We start from the raw sequence: 6,481 nt of genomic DNA, 5'->3' as shown, positions 1-6,481 counted from the left end.
AATATAGAGGAAAAATTCAAACAATTTTCTTGAAAGCAACACTGCCTAATCACTACTCAAAAATCATATTTGATATCAAGACAAGTTACTCGAAGCATCTTTATAAAATTTTCAAATACTTTATTTCGTCAAATATCATTGCAGCTTGCATAAGATTTGAAAATGTACATGTTTTTATGAGTTAGGTAATATCACATACATGTTACTCAAAAAATGCACCAAGTTTATAAGAGAATATAACATGCTCATATTCATCACTAACTCATCGATTTCTTAAAAGCATGAAAAAAACTCATATTTCAAATATTCAAAATTCAATTCATGTTATGATAAAATTGTAATATTATATTCAAACGTTTTATCCATAACCTATCATTTATAGTGGTGCAATGATCAAATTCAACAAATTTTAAAATCTCAATCTTGTTAATAACAAGATAGGCGGAAACTAGAATTCTTTCTTATTTCGGAAGTATGAACATCTTTAACAAGATTGTTCTACCCAAAGTAAACTTTGAGATCGTACCAATACCGAAAATCCTAGTGATATGAGTATATCTTAACATCACTTTCTTTCAAACGATTTGGTTCAACTTTGAACCATAACCTATCAAAACAAACATGGTGTAAAACACCAATATATACCAACCTCTCACCGTATCCACAATTTACATTAACTTAGATTGAAAAGCATTTTAATAACATTTGATATCCTTACAATGCCGTGCAAGAATAAAAAATAAATTCATAATCAATATTATGTTCATTTCTTGGTGAAAGTTGATATTCACATTAGTTTTGACTAGGTTTCTAATTATTTCGGTTTTGGGTTCGTATAAAATTTCATCTCATAAATTCCAAACTTATATGAGTCACATGTTTATTGTTATATACAATAATTCTCAATATTTTGTTTCCCTAAAATTTATTCTAAAATTGAACAATCAATTTATTCAATTTAGAATGTCATTATTTGATCACTACAATAACTACAAATAGTTCATCAAACATACCTCAATTGCTTTTAAAGCTCAATTTCTTTTAAAGCTCAACTGGTTCTAAACCATTGTCCATTATTTGCGCACCAACAAAGAAATCAACAACCCCATTGATCCTAACATTGATTAATCTCCCGTAATTTTTATTTCATTGGAAAATAAAAACTTGCTCAAGTAAGTGAATTTTCACCTGTCACAATCATGTACATGTGAGTATTTTAAATAAAAAAAATAAGTAAGGTATGTACTTACATAATTACTTGAAAATCAACTAATATAGTACTCCAAGTTTCTCTTAATTGTCAAACAAAGATTCAAAGTTATATAGTTATAACATCATACATATACTTATAACTTTCTATTAAGCATATGATCAAACATATGGGGTGCATTAGTTTGATTTCTAACCATAATCTTCTTTTTTCATTAACCAAAAAAAGAGTATAAAGAAATAAAAATCCAAACATATTTTTAATGTAATTTATTAATTTCTCCAATCTCAAGTATCATGTCTTATATTTTGAACAAACATACACAACGATTTTGAAATTACCAAATGTCTCAAACTAAATATCCAAATAGGAAATTTCAAAATGAGTTTTGAAGATAAGTTCCTAATATACAAGTTTCATGTGACACACGGATTCAAATTTTCTACACGAAGATAAGGAAAAGCGAATTCAATAACATGTCAAAAACGTTCATGTATGTTCAACAATATTTTTCTATGCTAAAAATTCATGAAAATATATCAACCGTTTTACAATCCTATCCCATAATATAAAATTAACTCTAGGTATCAGGTTACCTAAAATCTCAAGCATAATTTTAATCGTCAAAGAAAAACTATACCGATTATAGTTTTATAAAACGAAATAAAACAATGATACTTATCGCGTTTCAACAATCATTGTCTTTTGATATCTGTGGCAGAATAAACGTCTTAAAATTGTTAGAAAAATTGCTGAAATATGCCTGCAAAATAATCAAAAATACAAAAAAAAATTATGTTATGGCTGAGTCACGGACTAGGTCGCTTTCTTTAAGACGTTTCGCGGCTCTGCCCAAGATTGTGCAAGCAGTTCTTCAATGTCGCGTAGTCCCCATGATAAAATAGCCGAGTTCATTCTCTTACACAATCACTCTTGCACGATGAGAGGATATGAAACTTCTACACTTCATTCTTGCTCAGAAACACTTAAGAAAAACTAAGGATGATCACACACTTGTTTTTCTTTCTCACAAAAATTCATTTAATAAACTCAAGAGACATAATAAAAAACTCCCACATAAGAAAAAGGCTTCTACAACTCTCCCCATTCTTTTCACCAAAAATTAAGACATTAAAGAATATTCATCTCTCTTTTTTTTTTTTTCCCAACCAAAATTCTGATTTATAATTAAAAGTTTCTAAACATTTAAATGTTATTAAAAATGTTATTATGGTGGAGTTAACACCATTAAAAACCACAAATATGTAACGGTCAAAATTAATGTTAACAAAATTAATTTTCTTTTATGAAAAACTTAATTGCTATTAATAACATTTTTTTATTGGGAATTTAATTTATGTTTTAAACATATATTCCCAACAGTAAACCTTAAAAAATTATACAACTACACTATAATACACCCAAAAATAAGACCAAATTCCAAAAAACACAATCTTTAATTCATAATATGATGTTCAAAGCATACTTCGTTTAATTAATGGTACATTTAATCGTCCTCAAGGAGAATTTGACCTTCGTGTATAATTTTGTCCTACTTCTTCAAAGCTTTCCACATCTCCATATTATGCTCATACACAACGCACTAATCCAACATTTTGTCGGGGTTAAATCCATGCCAATAAGAGTTTCCGGATATCAGAAGCAATGGAAAATTTTCTTCTAATCAGAGGCCTATAAAGTGGTTGTTCTTAATCAACGCAATCACCAATCTCCTACGTTTAAGTTGCTCGACACATATGGTTGTTTTCGGAGTGAATGTGAAACTAGCATCTTTTGAGAAATAGTGAACCACGCAATTGAATGTGTCGGCGATTAAGTGCCCACATATCGGAATGCCCATCCAATGATCCCTTGTGATTGGATTGTCCCCGTAGAGACGGCGTTAATACCTAACAAACTGCACATTGAGACTAGCATCCCCATCGCACAATATTGTCTTGTAAAATTCCGGGTTCTCCTTTAGCTTCATAAAAAACCTTTGCCGGACATGAGTGATTGGACAATCATTATAGAGCTTGGCACCTTGGGTAAAGGTCCCTAGTTGTTGTACGACAACGTGGAAACCGAAATTACCATCCTGAGGGACGTCGTCGGTGGATATGACGTACTCTCTAATGTAAAGAGGTATCTCTTCCAAATAGCTTTTATTAATAAGTGGTGGTATATCATCAATTGGTCGTCTCCTTTGTTGGATGGGGAACAATGGAGCCTTAAGCTTCACATCTCGTTGAGTTGGTTGGCTCGGTTCCGGTGGAGTAAGTTGGGTTGGTGGAGAGTGTAACATCGGTCCTTTTTTCTACGTATCTCGTTCACTAGTTTCTCCCTTTTCCATAATACTCCTAACCCGTTTCTTAGAATCCTTTTGGTACTTCGCCGCGGTATGCTCATGCACCGAAGGATCTCTAGTACAAGCGTTCATTCCACTTTGCCTCCTAACCAACACCTTTGCATATTGTCTTACTTGTTTTTTTGTATCTATGGTGCTTGGCCTACCTTTTCCCTTGACTTTTTTCGGTTCTTGGACATTCTCCGAAGTGTGCGGATAAACGATTGTCCGCATGTCATCCCAAAAGATTTTCCTTTCGAGTTTGTTCATGTTCCGGTACATATCGAGAACGATTCTTCCCATTTCATTATCACCAAACTCTTATCCGGCATCTCCCTTTGGAGGAGGGACAAAACTCTTATCCGGCATCTTGAGTCACATGACTTCCAACCGAAGCACATCAAGACTTATAACCGGATTTTATTGTGCGTTGTCGGGTGTAATGATCAATTTCTTTGGGAAAACACTACGGAAACAATGAAGTGAGATGGCGACGTCACGACTTGGAAGAGACGACTTGAGATTTGAAATCCAAAATTCGAGAAGTATTCTAAGCTAGTTGAAGGTAATCCTGATAGCTCTATCTCTTTCTCTTAATTTTGAATTTGGGGACCAAATTCTTTTTTTAGTGGGTAATGGTGTGACATCGCTAAAATTTCTCTTTGGCTTTGAGCTGAGCCTAACCATTTTGGCTAGGACTGCATAGTGAGCGCGTGCGATCCTAGTATCGGATGTTTATAAAAATGGAGAGTGCCCTAAACCAAATTTAGGTTTTCTTAACTATGTGGTTATCCCTTAGTGGATTTAAGGTGCCTAATTAGTAGGTGTTACGGGAGTCAAGGCATGAATGCCACGTTTTGGACATGAGCAGCTAGCTAGGGAAATTTTTGTGTCTTTATTTTCTTTTCAAAAGTAAATCCTGAAAACAAGTTTTCTTTCTTCTCTTACCTTGTAATTCCACCATTTTTCTTCCTCTCATTTTACTGATTTTGAAGGTAAACCTCAAACAAAAAGAAGGTTTGTTGGTTTTCAAGTGCAAATTCTAGATCAATCCACACTCCAATTTTTGCTGAATTTGTGTTCTACAAAGATAGGGGATTTCTTCTCTCGGATTCAATTTTCAGTACCAACTCTTTCTGCCCTAATTAAATTCAGATATGTTTTTATCTCATTTTTGTTGTTGATGTCTTCTTAATTTCTATATCTTGGTAATTTGAAATATTTTCAAATATTGTATCATTCATGAAACCAGTAACTATTTGTGGTGTTTTGTTAGCCAAAGATTTAACTACACTTACCCCAGATTTTCTTCGAATTACCTACCCTTCTTGGTGCTTTTTACCAACATGCTTAATTAATTTGTTTTCTCCAATTGACCACTGTTTTGATGAATTCGTACAACAAACAATTTGGTTTCAAATCATATGTACATGTGCTTAAATCTTAGTGTACTGCATATAATTTCAAATGTTACAAGTACTTTAGAAAATCAAAAGGGTTATGCAGGCACAAAAGTTTTGATTTCAATCAAAATTAAGGTCTTTTAGTTAGTTTCTAAACTTGCCTGCCAACCGTTTGTGAAAATGGCTCAGTGAGCAACATTTTTAATCAACCAGCGAAACATGAACTTTTATGGGCTGATATTGCTTTTATATTTAAACTCCTTACATTTCTGTTAAATTAACATTTAAAACTTCTTTGACCCGTAAGCTCTTTACGTACGTTATCATTTTTTCGACCCATCCGACACCCAATAAAAATTGAAATCATTTTCCATAGGTTTAGTATTTTATTACCTTCCCTTCCTTGTCAACACAAGCATTCCAACTTAATTATTTTTCTTACTATGCCATCTTGAAAGCTTTACGGGTCTAAGTATAGACCCTCAACCAAAAACGTACTGCTTCATTTATAAAACACCATTGTTTTATGCTTTTGTTATGTGTACATTCACTTTCCTTTTTCATTAAATTTCTGAGCACTTGGTATTAGATTTATGGGATGATTCATCGTAGAAGTAGATGAATTACTTTCTTTTCTGAAATATGTATTGGCTGAAATGTGTATTGTGAGAGTTTCCTTCTTGTGAACAGGTCTAATAGTCTAGACGACTCTACTTTAGGAATGTCAGGCCCACTGGGCCCACCCCATTACGAGTGGCAACCCGGAAGATCGTTAGCTGTAACGGTTGCTGGTAACCAGAACTAACCTGACATCGGCACTGGCCAAAAGATTAGTAGAGTAACTTGATTTATAACCTTTCGTTTCTTTGTGATTTTAAATAATGAAATGCTTTCATTTTGTATATCCTTTTAGTTAATGAAATGCTTTCATTTTGTATATCCTTTTAGTTGCTGCTCTTGTCCATTTCCTTATATTTCGCGCAGGTACGATATTTTATAACCCCTACTGGGCATTCGCTCACCCCGTTTTGTTTTGTTTTCCCCCAGAATACTAAAGGAACTCGAAGTAGTGAGCTAGATCGAACTTATGGAAAGCTTGGAAACTTAGAAGCGTTAGTATTTTATAGGTTTAGGTGAACTATAGGTTTAGTTGCTTGGTCTCAACTTTACGAAGTTGGTTTGATTTTGTATAGCAGCTTAATTCTGAGAGTATTCAAATTCTGGACTAGGTCCCGGTTTTTTTTTTGCATTTACGGTTTCTTCGTTAACAAAATCTTGCTGTGTCATTTACTTTTATTTTCCGCAATTATAATTATTGTTATTATAATTTAAAGTAAATTACACAAACGTTAATTCCTATTTTACTTGATAGACAATCCCTAGAGTTTGGTTAACTCCAAACCTATAATCAAGTAAACATACTTCGTTGTATTGTTTCGATCTTGTATCCATAGTCAATCACACAAGTTATCTTGTTGTCGTATTGTCTCGATCTTGTATCCATAGACGAAGTGTGAACCG

General features: G+C 33.2%; 1 long non-coding RNA gene across 1 annotated transcript; it reads left to right on the top strand.

The window, feature by feature from the left end:
- The first annotated feature begins 4,511 nt into the window (after nucleotides 1-4,511).
- Nucleotides 4,512-6,188, top strand: LOC113304824. The gene is made up of 2 exons (XR_003338429.1): nucleotides 4,512-5,798; nucleotides 6,008-6,188. It is a non-coding gene; the product is annotated as an uncharacterized LOC113304824 (long non-coding RNA).
- The last annotated feature ends 293 nt before the right edge of the window (nucleotides 6,189-6,481 follow it).

This window comes from Papaver somniferum, chromosome 8 (genome assembly GCF_003573695.1).
Source record: "Papaver somniferum cultivar HN1 chromosome 8, ASM357369v1, whole genome shotgun sequence".
In the NCBI taxonomy this organism is placed as follows: Eukaryota; Viridiplantae; Streptophyta; class Magnoliopsida; order Ranunculales; family Papaveraceae; genus Papaver; species Papaver somniferum.
This window is presented reverse-complemented; position numbering and strand designations above follow the sequence as displayed.